Here is a 17,268-nt window from a genome sequence, read left to right as displayed (position 1 = left end):
AGCCTCTGATCTCCGCGCGGCTGGGGCAGGGAGAGCTGACCAAGGGGGCAAGGTGGCTTCTTCCCTGCAGCCGGGTGCCTGGCTTGGGCCCAACTCCGCAGTCATCCTCTGTGGCTGGGAGGCTGGCAGCAGCCAGGGAACACATGGCGAGGCCGTCCCTGTTATGTCTGATGTGACATTCCCAAGCCAAAGCTGGGCTGTCTCCACTACATCTGGAAGTTTACATTTGCATCCTCTGCATGTGTGTGTGCACGTGTGTGTTTGCCTGTGCGTGTGTGAGTTTGCCCATGTGTACTTATCCGACGTGCCACAGTGGGCCTGTAGATGCGCAAGGGGGAAAGTGATCCCCGCGTCTTTGTGTCTCGGTTTGCTTTGTGCATGTGGGGTCTTTCTTTCTCTGTTTGCTTCTGTGTTTGACTGTACAGGCAAATGTGTCTGCACGCATGTCTGTATCTGATTACGTTCATGCTGTGTGTCCATGTGTCCATGTCTGCGTGGGTGACTGAGAGCTGCGGTTGTTGCATCTGTGTGTGTATGAAGGAGTGTGTGTCTATGTGTGTGCACATGTTAATATGTGTCGTGTTTTTACGTATATACATTTTGGGGGCATTGTGTGTGTGTACACATGTCTCTGGTTTGACTGTGTAGTCAGTGTGACTGCACGTGAATGTGAGCTGTGTGTCTTTGTGTACATGTGTATGAGGCGACCAGGTGCAGCGATTGCTCTGTGTGAGAGACGGAGAGAGAGACAGGGGACTCTAGGATGTTGCCAACATGGAAGAAGCTGCAGACATGGCTCTTTATTTGTTCCTTTCCGCATCCAGGGATCTCGGCCCCTCTGTAGGTCGGAAGAGATAAGCACCGGGAGCGAAGCTGGTCCCAGGCTCTCCCTCCCCTCCCTTCGCCCCAGCCTGCCCCCACGGCGCCAGCTGTCAGGGCCTCAGCCCTTGCCAGCCAGTCGCTGAGGCTAAACATTTACCGAGGCCTGAGGCCATGTTTGTTTAAACCTCAGGGGTCAGCGCACGCGGCTGTCCCCGGCGTTTCTCTCCCGTGGCTGAGCAAGCAGGTGCTGCCTGGCGAGGCTGGGCTTGCAGCGTCCCTCCATGCCATGGGCGGGCTCCCTCAACGGTGGCATCACCTCAAGAAGAGCTTAACCTTGGCAGCCTGTTCACTGCCTTATTCTAGACTCGCGTGTCCTAAATGCCAGGCTTCCTGCCAAGCACTGTATACCTCCTGTAACTGTTATTTACTTAGCATTTTTCTGTAAACTGACCCACTTTTAAAAATGGAAATGCCCATTTTAGCGTTATTCAAAGCAATTATATTTTATGTAATCAAGGGTCAGATATGCTAGTTATAAATTCATATTATATATATTTTATATCCTTAACACATAGGAAAATAAAAAGCCTTGATCCCTACACTCCTTAACATCATCCTGCTCGCCCTGTGCGGGAATAAAAATGCTTCAGAAGTTGCCCCGCCTTCTGCTTTAAAGGTAGCAGTCTGTTCCAGATCTCATTTCCATACAACTTGCTCAGGAAGACACCTTTTGCATAAAAGCAGGCAGGTCTGGTGTACCTGGGAGGGAGGGAGGCTTCCAAATCCCTTGGTGGGAAACGCCTGTTTCCTAGAGCAGGGTGGGAGCCCTGGGGGAGCCTCAGGATGCTGAGGTGCTGGAGGCTGGAGCCACCTGGTCAGGATCCTGCCCTGGGGGCCCCGTGGCTCAGTGGTGTCATTGCCTGGGGATCCTGAGCAGAGTCTCAGGCACAGAGCCTCCCCCTTTGCAGGAGGAGAGGATAGGAGGGGAGGGGAGATAAGAGAAGGGGAGGGGAGGCAGATGCCCAGACAGATGGGCCTGGCCATGAGCTCTGCAGGCCTAATGAATTTCCTTCCTCGGCCCTCAGGCGGGTCAGTAAATGAGACCAGCCACAGCATCTGGGATGACTCCAGGACGAGGCTAATAAATCAGGACTAGAATGAATCCTGCTTCCCTGGAGATGGAGGAGGCGGGCGAGGTGCTGGGGAAGCTGGAAGGGTCCCCAGAAGCCAGGCAGGCAGCAGCCAGCCTTCAGATGACACTGGAAGGAGCTCAGCGCTGGCCGTGCAGGGCCGTGTCCCCAGAGCAGACTGGCGGGTGGGGTGAGTTCTCCCAGTGGCCTGGCTTGCTGACCTCTGGGCCTCAACACAGGGACACCCTCCCCCACTGTCACTTTATTCCTTTGAATCTACTGGTCTCGGCACAGGCATCACTGCCTCCTCGGGGAGGCCCTCCTGGACCCCTAGGGGCCCTGTCCACGTGCCCCTAAGTGTCCCTGAACTTCTGCCGTCAGCCCACTGACCACAGGCTGTGTTGGTTTCTCTGCTGGAATGCAGGCTCCTGGGGCAGGGCGGCTGACACCTAGTAGATAGGTGCTCACTAATGCTGGTTGAATGAAAGAAGCGAAGGTGGCAAAGGCTGTTAATTCTCTGGGGCAGCAAACGAAACCCGTGGCTGGATGCAGAAGGCTGGAAGAAGTCTGTGCCACTCTGGCACCCAGGGCCCTGGGGACACTCAGGTGCTCAGGGCCGGCACCACGGCTACTCAGGCACGGCTACTCAGGCGAGGCATCCACCTTCCTGAGCTTAGCTGCCAAAGATCTGAGAGCAAAATCCTGTGGGAATGGGATTAGACTAGATGCCTATGCGATGGCTTTGCAATTTCACTCCAGAACTTGCCAATGTGTGCATGAAATATAAAGAGAAACAGCTCGGGAAAAGCACAGGCTTTGGAACCTGGCAGAGCTGAGATCAAATCTCCACCCAGCTCTTTCCCAGGAGCTGGCTCTGTGGCCTTGGGCGAGTCAGCTCACCTCTCTGAGCCTCTGTAAAACCAACAACTGAAAGCAGCAGGGCTACGACCAGGCATTCCCAGATGAGGCCAGTTTCCTTATCCACAGCTTAGAGGTGGTCACGGAACAGGTGCAGCTGGGCATTTTCTTTAAGTCAGCCTGGGAGGGCCTTTTCCTCTGGTGACCAGATCATGAATCTCGTGAGCTATCCCTAAGCAGGAAATGAGGCTACACATTCCCCTGGGGAAGTGAGCATTCTGCTCTCCCGATTTCCCCTTTATCTTAGAGCGGAGGGCGGCTGGGAGAAGTGGAATAGACGCAGGCTTTGAAGTCAGGCAGAACCGGACTTGTATGCCACTTCTGTCACCAACTGGACATATGACCATGGGCAAGTCACTGCTCTTCTCTCGACTGATGTGTCAAGGATAGGCAATTCTTTCCTCAAAAGCTGCTCAGGAGGATTAAATGCAATAACACGCCGAGCATATGGTGCCCGCTCAATCACTGGTTTTAGAAAACCATGTCGAGCGCCTACTATTCACTCATTTATTCGCTAAGTATTCATGGAGTGCCTCCCATGTGCCAGAACTCTACTGGCTGCTCCCAGCCGCGTGCAAGACAGGCTGACTGCTTCTCATCACGCAGCTCACATTCTTGCCTATGTGATGGAGACAGACAATAAACCCATAGGTAAATCAATACCCCATGTCAAGTAGGGACATGTTCTTTGAGGGAAAACAGGGTGTGGGGATAGTGAGCAACAGGGGGCGTGTGTGGAGCAGAGGATGGGATGTGAGTTCACGTGCCTCACGCCAGCGGTATGCATGCATTGCCAGGGACACAGACAGAGTGCCTTGCTCTAGGAACCGGCACTGCAGTGGGAGACGGAGCAGACGGTGTGACTCTGACGTGGAAGGGCGCACTTCTACCCAGCGTGCGGGGGCTCATCACAGACCCATGGGCTTAGTGTACCCTGGCTCTGTCCAGTGTCCCCTTCCTCTCCTGGGAGGGAGCCAATGCTTGTCACAATCCACATGGGATTCAGAAATCCACTTAGCAGCATCCTGGTCCCCTGAACGCTCCAGGCACTTCTTCAGGTGCCCGGGGGACGGAGACAGTAACCTCCCTGCCCACTCCTCGTCCTCCTGCTACTCCTCCTGCTCCACAGTGCCCTGGGCAGAGGCAAGACCTCACATTCGGTGAGTTCAAAGTCAGACGGGGCTCTGCTCCTCACTCAGTGCACATGGGTGGGTGCTCTTGGCCGGGGCCCTCCACTCGGCTGAGCCTCATGTTCCTTCCTCATCTGTGAAATGGGGACAAGAGTGGCACAGAGTGACCCCTCCCAGGGTCAGACCAACACCAGCTTCTGCTCTCCTGCCCTTCTCCTCTCCTCTGCTGTCAAGTTCTCATGAGCTGGCCCGGCCTGGCTGGCAGGAGCAGGTTCCCCTTCAACATTCCAGAGGGTGTTGAGGACAGGAGAGGGCAGGGCACTCCGAGCGCCCTCTGGGCTCTGTCATTCAGCTGTGTGACCTTGGGCACTCCCTTCCTCTCTCGTCCCTTAACTTCGCCATCTGTCAGTCACGGGGAATAATAACCCCGTCTCCCAGGCAGGTGGTGAGGGTCATCCGGAAGAATGCAGAGGAGGGGCCAGGATCACCTCACGTGCCTGATAAGTGGTGGCTGTTGTCATTCATTTAAGTCCTCCCTACGTCATCTCAAAATGAGTCACATTCATTCAGCCTTCACCGTGTACCAAGTTTTACCTGTGTTATCCCATTTAGTCTGCACAACAACCCTGTGTGGTTGGTATTGTCATTATCTGCTTTTTTTTTTTTTTTTTGAGACAGGATCTTGCTTTGTTGCCCAGGCTGGAGTGCAGTGGCGTCATCATAGCTCACAGCAACCTCAAAGTCCTGGGCTCAAGCGATCCTCCTGCCCCAGCCTCCTGAGTAGCTGGGACTACAGGAGCGCACCACCATGCCTGGTGGTTTATTAAGAGGTTAACTAAGCTGTTTATTAAGAGGTTTATTAAGCACCTACTAAGTGCCTCATGTTTAGCAACTGTAATCTCATCTGATCTTTACAGTGATTGTGGCAATTACTACCCATAATTTACAGATAAAAAGCTTCAGCTTAGAGAAGTGAAGTCATCAGCCAAGGTCAAGGAGCTCAGGCTCAGTTCACTGCACTCCACATCCCTCTAAGGAGAGGGGGGTTCTTAAGAATGAACCTCTGCTCCTTGGTGGCCCCTACATGACACTGCCCATGCAAACCCTTTCCTTCACCTCGCTGGCTCCTTGTCTCTCACCTCCCAGGGCTGGGGCCCCAGGCACCTATCCAGGCCTCTGCTCCTCTCTCAGGGGAGCTTGTCTCTCTCAGAGCTTCCTTTAGGACCCCCCCACCCCTTATATCAGGTTCCATGTTCCTCGCTGTGATCAGCCCATTTCCCCCCAGGTGCCCAGCGACTAAGTACAATCAGGCAGGATCCCATTAAGAATTGATCGTTGTTCACTGGAGCCTTCCCCCTCTATGGGCTGCTCCTGTTTGTGTTCCTCAGGGCCACAGCCCAGCTGCTTAGCCGACTGCTTCTCTGCTACCTCCTGCGTTCCCCCCATGCAGCCAGTTCCAGCTGGTTCTAGTTAGAGTTGCTCTAAGAGTCAGACCCTCACCCCCACCTCACTCACCCAGGCCCACCCACATTATGGGGCAATCTACTTTATGGGGGTCTGAGAGAAAGCCGTCTCTCCCTTTGGTGTCAACATTCCAGCATCTCCAATATCTTACAGCAAGAAGGATCCTCACCAAATGCCGTTTTGAGCTTGCCACTTTCCTTCCTTACACACTGTATTTCTTCCTGACTCCTACAGAAAACATAAATTCATTTTTCTCCTACTTATCCAAGAAGTAGCTAATGAAAATCTGCTGTATTAATCAGGGTTCTGCAGAGAGACGGAACCAATAGGATGTGCATATATACATACATACATATATATATATATATATATATATAGAGAGAGAGAGAGAGAGAGAGAGAGATTTACTTTAGGGAATGGGCTCACGTGATTAAGGAGGCCGGCAAGTCCAAAAGCTGCAGTGCAGGCTGGAGGCCAGGAGAGCCGACGGTGCAGACGACGTCCGAGGCATCTGTGGGAGAATTCCCTCTTGCTCAGAGGCCAACCTTTCCGTTCCACTCAGGTCTCCCCTGACGGAGGAGGCCCACCCACGTTACGGAGTGCAGTCTGCTTTACTCAGAGTTCACTGAGTTAATGTTCATCTCATCCAAAACACCCTCCAGGTCGACATATAAAATTAACCATCGCACCTACTACCTTCCCAGTGCCCTGCTCCATGCTAAGGAGAGTGCAAAGGAAAAGAAAATGAGATTGCTGCCATCCAAAGCTTAAGGCTTAGTGAGGAGACCTGTAGCCAGTCTCACCCTGGGGTTTGAGCTCCTGACCTGCTCCATCTCACCTAGTACACTTGTGGGGAGGAAGGTCAGTCTAACGCTGCGTCCCACACAATCCTCCCTCTCCCGAGTCCTGGGCCTTCTGCGGCCACCGCAGGGATGGCTGTTGCTTTATCTTCCCAGCCTCCACCTCTTCACCCGAGCTCCTCCTGCTCCTACCCCATGGTCCCGGGATCCTGCCTGGCTCTGGCCCAGGAGTGACCGTGTGACCCAGGATGGGCCAATCATAGCCCTGCCCTGAGAGTTTTAAAATGAATACTAATGGGAAGGAGGCAGAGTCCCTTGCTGTGGGGCACCTGAGACCTGTGTGCTCGGGGCCCATTAGAGCCCTGGTTCCAGCCTCAGAGTAGAATGAGCTTGATGGAGAAGCAACAATACGCAATGAAGAGAGAATGTTCTGGTAATATTCTCATAACAGATTCCACTTGTCCTTGAGGCCCAACCTCATCTCTACGTTTCCCACCCTTTGGTTACATGAGCCAACACCACACCTGCCCGGCCTGCCCCACTCCTCTCTGTCTGACCCTAGCACAGTGATCTCAAAGCGGGGGCGGGGGGGTTTGGTCCAGGGGACACCTTGGCAATGTCTGGAGACATCTGTGGTTGTAATGATTCCGCGGATGCTAACGGCATCTAGTGAGTAGAAACCAAGGATGCTGTAGACATCCAACGATGCACAGCTGCCTACGACAGGAATCATCTGGCCCAAAACGTCCACAGAGGCGGATAAGCCTCTGCAGCAGACCTGCCTGCCAGGACCACACCTGCTGCCGAGCCCCTGGCCGCAGGCGCGGTCCTGCGCTGGATCCTCCGGAGCGCAGGGCTGGCCGGCCAGAAGCAAAGCGCGTCACTCAGCCACACCCCCGCCTCCCTCGTCCAGAGCCACGGCACCCAGCTGGCAGCCACCCGCTACATGTGGCCACAGAGTACTTCAGATGTGCAAGTCCACACTGAGATGTGCTGTAAAGATAAAAGACACCGGAGATTTCTGAGATTTAGGAAGAAAGAGCATATAAAACATCATATTAATCATTTGTATATTGATTCCATGGTGAAATGATAAACTTTTACATGTATTAGATTAAATAAAATACATGATTAAAATGAATTTTACCTGTTTATTCTCACTTTTACCGATGTGGCTGCTAGAGATGTTAACTGAATCGTGCGACTGCCTGGGCAGTGGCGAGGCCAGACCGGGACGACCGTGAGGCAGGTGGGATGATAAATACGGAGCCACCTTCCTGTTGCCGGGCACAGGCCCACGTGAAAAGCGCTCAACAAACCTGGGAACCGGAATTTTTATTTTATTTTAGTCTGCTGAAGACCTCCCTTCCACGAAGCCCTCCCACTCTGCGTGCCAGGGACTCCCATCTTGCTGACAGCGGGTCCCTTCTTTCTTCCCACGTCCCGGCATCTGAGCCAGAGCCGGACAGATCACGGCCGCGCGTTTGTACATATGGGAACAGTGTCCCTGTCCTCTCCATCTCAACACACACAAGTCTTGCCAATGTTTCTTTCTCTCGGGCTGGAAGCTGGGTTAGTCCTCTGCCTTTTTGCTACATTCGTGATTAACCAAGGAGGCAGGAAATATGACCACCTTCCTTATCAGCTCCCCACAGTTCCCTGGCGGAATTTTCTGCTCGTGGCTCTCACTTTGCAAACACGTTTTCAGGGGCTTTGCTGTTGTTATAGAAAATGCAGAGGTGAGCTGGAAGTTGATGCTGCCTAGTCACCATGGCAACGCCAGCTGCTTCTGCCTTCACAGCAAGGCAAAAGTGGCCACGGGGCTGACCAGATACGGTCAGAGACTCTAAGAACAAAACACACGGGGTCCTTTCCAGTCTCTGTTGACACCAACGTTCTCCTGGCCCCTCAATGCCACCCTGTGTCCCTGGCGGTGCCTACCCTACAGCCAGTCTCCCAGTATATCACAAGAGCCCCTCTCTGCCCTTGCCAGCCACCCCTGGGGTGAGGAAGACCTGCTAGGTGACATTTGCAGAGTCGTTAGTCAGTCAGCTCCTACACCTTCAAGACACTGGCAGAGAGCCCCGCCCGGCGGGCCTAGGTTTCCTTAGCTACTATCACCGGAAATTTCCCATTTTGGAGAGAGAGCGGTTTGGGAGCTAATGTGACAACATCTTTCCTCATTCGTGGATGATGAAAGAAAACTGCCTGAGTGGCTTGTGTTCTTAGAAAAGAGTAAAAGGTCGGTAGCTTGAGATCTTCAGGGCAGCTCCAGGCCGTGCCAGGTGCTTGGTGGAGGGCCGTGACACAGCTGCCCGAGCACTTCAGGTGGCACCTGGCTCATCTCGTTTTATCTTCACCACAATATTGTGAGTTAGATAGGATCACTATCCCCATTTCATAGATGAGGAAACTGAGGTTTCATGAGGCCAAATAAGGCACCCAGGGCGGCACTGCTGGCATCAACAGAGCCAGGGTTTGGAGGGACAGCCCCAGGTCTTACTCAGCTTATGAACAGTGAGGGGTGGTGGTCATTCCCGATTTACAAATGAGGAAATGTAGGCTCCCAGTGGGGACAGCAAACACCCAAGTTCACGTAGCTAATAAGTGGCAAGGCCAGGATTTGCAACTCAGCCTGTCACGCTCTCAACTTTGCTCACCTGCTTCGGACACAAGGTGCTGTCTGCTTGTGAGTGGGCATTTCGCAATTAGGAAGCCTGCTCGTGAGTCCTAAAGCATGCCCAGAATGCAATGTGAGCGCCCCTGCCAGGCTGGGAGACCTGGCCTCCAGCCAGGGCTTGGGGCGGAGGCCGTGACATGAGCACAGGAGAGGCAGCTGCACCCACAGCCCCCTGGGCAGGCCCCACGGTGAATCAGAAGCAGGTGATGCTGCCGAGGGGCTGGGAATGCGCAGCCTGCCACGGTGGCAGCTCCGTCTGTGGCACGAGGGCCCCAGCAGTTGCTCAAGGAGGTTAGTCATGGCTTCTCGGCCCACACAGAGGTATCCAAGCCACTGCTGACTGCCATCTCTTCTGAACAGGCGCCAAAGCCCAGGGGAAAAAGCATGGCTTTCTTCCTAGGGAACCACTTTCCAATGAGGAAGACGCATGGGGGAGAGGTTTTCCGAGGACTATCAGAGGGAGGTGATCTGAGACACAGTCTGGTGGGGCAGGGGTGGTTCACTTTCCTAGGGATTTAGACCTCAAAGAGAAGCAAAGAAAGGCAAAAACAAAGAAAGGAAAAATCAAGCGTCCAAACTCATACTCCTGATGTCCCTAAGCCACTCAGGTTTCTGACATGACCCTGTGCTTTAATATCCTAAATAATGCCTCAGGTTCCCGTCCCGCCCCCACGCTTGGTAGGGCCACTTCCCGTTTCTCCTGATCTCTCTCTCAGCCCCAGGACGGACCCACCTCTCCCTTCATCTCCCCCGGCAGGAAAACAGGCTACAGATTCCCCCAGACCTGAGTGTGAATCCCCCTCCATCGTTCTTAGGTATGTGAACTTTGGGCACTTTCTGGAAGCCTCCGTCTTCCCCAAATTACACCTGCTTCTCCTGGCTGGCGGGAGAATTACATGAGATAGAGGTAGGGTCCCAGCTTAGCTCTGGTGCTCGGCCAGCGTGGCGCATGTTTCTCTTTCCCGTCTCCCCTCACCCCTCTAGGGCCAACACGTGTGGTCTGGAGACAGCTAGATGCTGAGCTGGTGGCCCCACCGGAGCCCTCCTGCGGCCCAAGCGCTGACTGCCCCCTCCACCCACAGCCAGCCCACGCTTCTCATTACAGAGCCGGCCTGTAATTACGCTCTGCCTGGCGCTGGAGAATGTGCCCATCAGCACCCTGGCTCCTCTGCGTTTGTGGAGGCCCCTTTGCTTGTCGACAAGGTGTCATCTCCGTGCACAGGGACATCCATGGAAATGAGGCAATGTCTGTTGTCCCCAGGGCCCTCTTTAACTTGGGATCAGCTGAGACAAGGCCCACGTCACATGGATGGCTGGAGAGAGGGGTTCCAGAGGTGGCTCCAGCCACGCCAGGGCCTAAGACTTCAGTCCTGGCAGGGAGGGCAAGGAAAGGAACCTAGATGAGAACTTGGAAATGTCCTCCACCAGGCTGCCAGGCCACCGCATTGCAGGTTCTGAGACAGGTTAGAGTTTCTTGGCATGACTGTCCTCACCCTAATATTTTGGCCTGAGAGGCAGGAGTGGCGGGGACAAGTGTCACGGAGACCTGGTCTGAATCCTGGCTTTTCCTCTAACTAGCTGTGTAGCCTTTGGCAAGTGGCTTCCCTGTTCTGAGCCTCAAATTGTCCATCTGTAAAATGGGAAAAATGACACTTCAGAAGCTTGTTGTGAAGATTAAATGGATGCCAAACACTTGGACACACTATCACAAACGATAACTGATAGCTGTTGTTATTTCCTTTAGCTGGTTCTGCCGTTTCCTTCCTAAATAGTCTTGCATATGGCTGCGCTTTTGACAATGTAGGTCCCTCCACCCAGAATATCAATCGCCTGCATGATTTGTTTAGCAAACTATTGGCTCTCCAAGGTCCCGCTCAAATGTCACCTCCTCTGTGAAGCCTTCCTTGACTCTCCCAGCAGTTAGTTATTATACTTGGTCACCTGTTCTTCAATAGTAATTTGCTTATGCTTTTGATACAATCCAATCACATTGTGTGGTAACTATCGTAACTGTTCCCACTGTCCCCTACCGCACCGTGGCACTTGGCCAGGCTGTGAGCTCATGGAAGACTGGGCCTCTACTTCCTGGTAACTCACAGAGTGGCTGCTTTGTATTCTTTAATAGAATGACCAAATGACTGCATGAAACAAATAAGTGGATGGGTGGATGATTACAGGGAAGACTAAACATTAATAAGAGAAAAACACAGAGAGGTCCAAGAAAACCTTGTTCTTTTCATCAAATATTTCTTTATTCCAGCCCAGGCTGGGTTAAAAGTTCAGGAATTGAAAGAAAGATGTGCTTTGCCTAGCAAGAGACCACCTAGGACGGAGGATCATGGGCAGAAACTGGAGACAAAGGATGAATTCTAGACCCATCTGCCCTGGGGACCTGCTGAGTGACCTCAGGCCAGTCTCTTAACCTCTCTCTGCTGCAGCACAGAAGGCTTCATAAAGCCTCTAGCCCTGCGCTGGGAGAAGAAACATACGGTCTAAAGAATGTGAAGGCCCAGCTAAGCTTGGTCATGGCTTCTGTCCTCTCGGGGAGGCCCCAGTTGGTGACAGCAGGGACTGGTGACACGTGCTGGCTCCACCCTGAAGAGGAAAGGGCCTGGACTACAGTCACAGCTGTCTGTGAGCTGGAATGTTTCCAAGAGAGCAAGAGAGGCCCCTGGGGAAGGAGCTGGGCACGGGCTGGGCTGCTGGAGTGAGCTCCAAAACCCCTCTTCGTGGACACGGAGTGGCGGGACTCCACGCTTGGTACCACGCCGACAGGCTGCGGGTCTCCTCAAGTCCATCCGGACGGCTGGGGCTGTGCTGAGACCTCAGAGCCCCTCCCTGAGCTCGGGGGGGTCTGATTCCTGGCTGTACCCCAGCTCCCAGCACAGGGCTGGGCACAGAGAGGCTGCCCAGAGAATACGCAAGCCCGTGTCCGGCAGGGGGACAGGGTCGGATTTCCGAGGCAGGTGCTATGGGGAGGTACTTACAAGCATGACTCGGGAGTCAGGAGGTGACAGCATGGGTTCGAATCTCTGCTGTGCCACTTTCTCACTCTGTGACACCCAGAGCACGTTTCTTGCCCTCTCTGGGCCCCCATTGCCTTAAACACAAAACAGACAATAATGGTAGCTGCCCCGTGGGGATGTGTGAAGACAGAGTGGGAGGATGCCTAGAAAGTGCCGGCACACGGTAAGCACTACACACACCGACATCAGCAGCAGCCCGGCCCCTGCTGAGGGGGGCCCACCACGGTGGGCGCGGGGCGGGCGCTTGTTAAGTGAGTGGATGGACTTGGGTGACATGCGATGCCACATCCCACCTCCCTCCCAGGCCCTCCGGTACCTTCCGCAGTTGGGCCGAGAGGCCTCCCGCACCTCCCTCTCCTGCTCCTGCGCTGCCGTCTGTCCTGGGGCACAGTCACTTCCAGGACCAACCGGCTGAGGAGCACGGCGGGGACCATGTTTATCCAGTTCCCTCGGCCAGGGGTCCCCTTGGCAAGCACGGTCCAGCTGCCTACTCTGTGAGCAGCAGAAATGGGGAAAGGCACAAAATAAGTCAAAAGTGGGGAAACCGAGGCCCAGCTTGGCAAACAGACTTGCCAGCCCGCGGCAGAGCAGGAACTCGCTCCGTGACTTCTTAGCTTCCAGAGCTACAGTCCTAAAGTTGGTGCTCAGCTCAGAGAGGAGAGCTTTCAGTGTCCTGAGAGAAAGCTGGTTGTACCTGGAGACTTTTCATTTGTTTTAAAAACACTATAACTACCTTCCAGACAATCTTAAAAATAAAAACGAAAAAAGGAAGTACAAAGTCCCCAACTGGCTTGAACAAGGAAATGGAAGCTTGAGAATCGGCTGAATCCTGTGTCCACCTGTCCTTCGGTCCTTCTCCTTTCTCTTCTGCAGGGTCATTCCTGCTCTTTCTTTAGGTGCAGACCAGACCCCTCGGGGAAGGTCTGAGACCCCTCCTCCGGGCTCCACAGGCTCCTGTACAAAATCCCTTTTCCTAGCACTCAGCATTTTGGGCTGTAATTATATCTCGTTTCCCCGCTAGGCTGTCAGCCTGGTGAGGGGAACAGCTGGGTGTTTTTCTCGGTACTCTCAATGCCTAGCCCGGCGGTGCTGCAGAGAAGGCTCAGGAAACGTTAAGTGAACAAATACGTTACTTAAAGACTGATTAACTATAGCAATCAATATAAAACAAGCCTTTAAAAATCCAACTTTTACAAATTAGGATGGCTCTTATAAACACACCAGAGAAGATGTTGCCTCTGTCTTGAGAAAGGAGCCTGGTAGAATGGTTCAGCCCTGTCGCTGGACTCATGGTCTTCCTTTCGGAAACCTAAACTTTATAAGGAAGCTGGCCATAGGCCCCTGGATAACACAGCACGTGCTCTATCAAGTGTGAATGTCTGTCTGTCCTACTCTGGCCCTAACCCAGGCCAAGCCCCAGCCACCCCCACGGTTGTGTCCACCTAAGTTCTGTCCAACCTTCAGGCAGCTAAGGCAACCAGAAGCCCAGCCCAAAAGACAAAATGACACTCTAGCCAATGCCTGAAGGATGAACCAGAATTATTCAGAATATTAGTCAAGGTAGGGCAATTACTGTCACAACCCTAAATCTTAGCAGCCTAACGTTAATACAAGTTTGTTTCTTGTTCATGTCATAGTCTGCTGAAAGGTGGTGTGACTCTGCTCCACACCGTCATGCAGGGACCCAGGTTCCTTCTGTCTGGACCTTCCTCCAGATCTTCGAAGTCTCTTCCCTTCAGAGTGGATGGGGAAATAGAGCAGGACTGTGCGTGGGAGGTTTTAATGGGCTGAGCCTGAATATGGCAACACTTCACTCTCTTCCATCGTCCTGAACCCAGTCTTTCCGTCACACCTAACCGCAAGGGAGCCTGGGAAATGCAGTCCAGCCATGTGCTCGGGAAGAAGAGGCGAACGTGTCCATTGTTGTTGAAAGGGGTGCAAGAAGAGGGAGGGTACCCCACATAGATGGACCATTGTGTGCAAGGGCCCGGAGGAATGCAGCAAGGTGTGCTGGGAAAGTGCCACATGCGCAGCCTGGCCGGCCCTGGGTGTAGAAGGAGGGAAGTGACTGTCCTTGGGCATCAAGATTCTCTGGCCTTTAAAGGGGCATGGGCAGGAGCTCAGGCTCAAGACCATCACTCAGAGCCAACTTGGATCAAATGGCTAAAGTTTCTTCCAACTTAGACAATCGAATATTCTGTGAGCAGATGGTGTCAAAGGATTTTTTAAAAGAATGTTTTAAGTGTTCATGTATTGATAGGTAACACGGTCATATGACTCAACATGTTAAAAGCGAAAGAGGGTCAATCATGACAAATCTCCCTCCCATCTGACAGTGGGTGTCTCTCACACCCACCTTTCCCTGGGGGCAGCCAATGCCATCGGTTTCTTATATATTCTTTCAGTGATGTTTTACGCATGCCTAAATAATATGTATATCTATAGCCTTCCCTTCGCCCATTTTTGCACTAGTTGTAGCATGCTAAACATAATATCCTGAACCTGACTTTAGTCTGAGAGATTTTTTCATAGCAATTTACAAAGAAAACTTCACCTTGTAGATGACTGCATTCATTATACAACTGTACCACTAAGACATTCTCCTAGCGACGGATTGTTAGGTTGTTTCCAATTTACAAATAAACTTGCACGAATTAAGTTTGTACATGTTATTTCACACACGAATGGGTCTTTTTGCAGGATAAACTCACATGAATGAAACTTTGGGTGAAAGGATAACAGTCTTCTAACATGACCAGCCATGAACCACCAGGTCTCTGTACCAGTCCTCCTATCTCTGCTCCTCCCTCCTCCCACCCAGTGACGCAGACCCAGTGACACTGCTGAGGGGTGCTGTGCCCAGCCAGTAGCCTCTGGCCTGGGTCAGTGGGCGGGAACCCCCCTTCAGAAGACGGCAGCGCCCAGTGTGTTCTCCTCGAATTCTTGGACACAGACCTCTCAGGGAGGCCGTCCCACAATCCCTTTAGTGGTCCCACACCAGGGACACTGTTTCCATGGCCTCCCTTCACCCAGCAGCCCAGGCCCACCCCCACCCCCAACTCCAGCCCAGTGACTTCACCCCTCACCCCCAGGACAGAGGCAAAGCCCACCGAAGGCCGGGGCAGCTGTGGCAGCCAGAACAATGCCCCCTCCAAAGACAGCCACGTCCTGATCCCCCAAACCTGCGACTATGTTGCCTTACATAGCAAAAGGGGCTTTATGATGTAAAGTTAAGGATCTTGCCATGGGGGGTTACCCTGCATTAGCTGGGTGAGCCCAAGGCAATTACAAGGGTCCCTAAAAAGTGGGAGGCAGAAAGTGAGAGCCGAGATGGGAAGATGATACGCTGCTGGCTTTGGAGACGAGGAGAGGGCCGCGAGCCAAGGTGTGTAGGTGGCTTCTAGAACCCGGGAAAGGCCAGGGAATGGCACCTCCCCTAAAGCCTCGAGAAGGAACACAACCCTGCTGACACATTGATTTTAGCCCAGGGAGACCTATTTTGGACTTCTGACCTTCAGAGGTGCAAGATAACAAATTCGTGTTGTTTTAAGCCACTAAGCTTGTAGTACCCTCTTACAGCAGAATGGAAAACTAGTACAACAGCCCCTGACCCGCCCACCCAGGAGCCCCGCACTGCCTCTCTCCTGCGTCCCCAGCCGCCTCCCTCCACTCAGAGAGCCTGGCTCCAAGTCCCTGGCCTGTTTACCAATGGGGGGCTCTGGGGCACACATTGTCTCTGTGAGCATCAGTTCTCTCATCTGCAAAATGCAGCTCACGACCACACTGATGTCACAGGGCTGCTGTGAGGACGAAATGAGATGATGTTTGCAGAGTCTCTTAGCAACTGTGCCCGGCACCAAACTGGTGCTTGATGATATTTTTAGTTGTTGAGCATCATTCTGAAATTTTCATTTTTCCTCCCAGAACCCTCTCCTGCTCTGGCCCTGGCGAGGGTCCCGGCTCTCCCTGAGGGGTCCGCCCCGTCCTGCAGTACGTGGGCCAGCGGGGACCCTCGGGAAGCAGACTTTCTCCTTGTCACCAGCCCTGTGACATCAGTGGTGCCTTCACGGCAGAGGGAACTCCACCCAGGTTCAAATCCTTTTGTTGCCACTTCCCAGCGGGGGGCACTGGAGGAGTTGTCCTCGTTGGTGGAATGCCCACAGTGGGCCCAGCCCGGCTGTTGGTGTGAGGGTGACAGTGCTCGTGGCTGGGCACGTGGCAGTTTGGGAGACTGCTTGTCTCCCAGATTGAGCAGGTGCCACCCTCTCATCCAGGGCTGGAACCAGGTTTGGTGCACGCAGGAGCCCAGGTGACGCACAGCCCCTCTTTAGGAAACAGCATCCACACTTGCCGACGTACAGGAGGGCTTTAGGTGGGGCCTGTGCCCGACAGGCATCCCGAGGCCTGAACTCCAGTAGCTTCCCCTTCTGCTCGCAACCCCTTCTCCTCTGTGGTGTCCAGGGCAAAGAAATCCCAGGAAGGTCCCTCCCAACCACTCCGAGTCAGCCCCAGGAGCCTGCGATGTTCTGGAACTGTCAGAGGCAAGCGGCCGCCTCGGCCTTCCAGCTCCCGTGGTAAGTGAGCAAGACTTTCGACTGAACAAATGCAAACTGTCTCTCGGGTGAGGCCTGCACCTTGGAACAGAGCAAACAGTCCATCTCCCCCTTGCTTTGACACGAGGGTTGCTGGATTTAGCAAGTAAAAATCCTGACACCAAATTTAATTTGAATTTCAGATCTCCACAAGTAATTTTTTAGTATTAATTATGTCTCAAATATTGTGTGGTACATCTAACTGGCTGTCCTGAATTTTATGTGGCAGACCCGCCTGTCAGGGACAGGCAAAGTCAGGCTCAGTGCAGGAAATGAAACGTACCTTAGCAGTGGGACCTCTGGCCCCTTTTTTCCAAGCAAGGATGTGGCTGTCCAAACTCTGGGTGTGTTTTTCAGAGGTGTCCCTACTTTGGGAAGTAGCTGGGGCCCATGATCTTCAGCAGAAGAATAACGGGTGGCAGAGGAGGGGATATGGGACAGTTGCCCCTAGCAGGTTAGTGAAGTGACCAACAGCCGCGCCCGAACTCAGACGGTCAGGGTGGAAATCAAAGCTCTGGAGTTGCGGGAATCCTGCTTCTCCTCTCTGAGCCTCTGTTTCGCCACCTGTAAAATGACAGTGCCTGTACCCTGGGGTGGTGTGAGCATTAAATAGGAGAACACATGTGTAAAATACATGTGTGGAGGTAGCTATCCCCATGTTAGGTTTTTATTGACAGCCGTTTAGGAAAACAGACATTTTCCGAGA

At 53.2% G+C, this 17,268-nt stretch overlaps 1 long non-coding RNA gene across 3 annotated transcripts in view; it reads right to left on the bottom strand.

The window, feature by feature from the left end:
• Window positions 1–6,047: 6,047 nt before the first annotated feature.
• LOC123637937 overlaps window positions 6,048–17,268 on the bottom strand; it is a 49,681-nt gene continuing 38,460 nt past the window's right edge. The window contains exons 3-6 of one of the 3 annotated variants that reach the window (XR_006735097.1): window positions 12,287–12,462; window positions 11,932–12,044; window positions 10,438–10,574; window positions 10,302–10,314 (exon numbers count right to left, since the gene is read on the bottom strand). This is a non-coding gene — a long non-coding RNA (uncharacterized LOC123637937). Of the gene's footprint in view, window positions 7,258–7,411; window positions 7,584–10,096; window positions 10,315–10,437; window positions 10,575–11,931; window positions 12,045–12,286; window positions 12,463–17,268 lie in introns of those variants that run through there. The other 2 variants (XR_006735096.1, XR_006735098.1) reach the window with 2 other exon arrangements.

This window comes from Lemur catta, chromosome 5 (assembly GCF_020740605.2).
Source record: "Lemur catta isolate mLemCat1 chromosome 5, mLemCat1.pri, whole genome shotgun sequence".
Classification (NCBI taxonomy): domain Eukaryota; kingdom Metazoa; phylum Chordata; class Mammalia; order Primates; family Lemuridae; genus Lemur; species Lemur catta.
The sequence above is the reverse complement of the archived record's forward strand: the minus strand, read 5'-3'. Positions and strand labels throughout refer to the sequence as shown.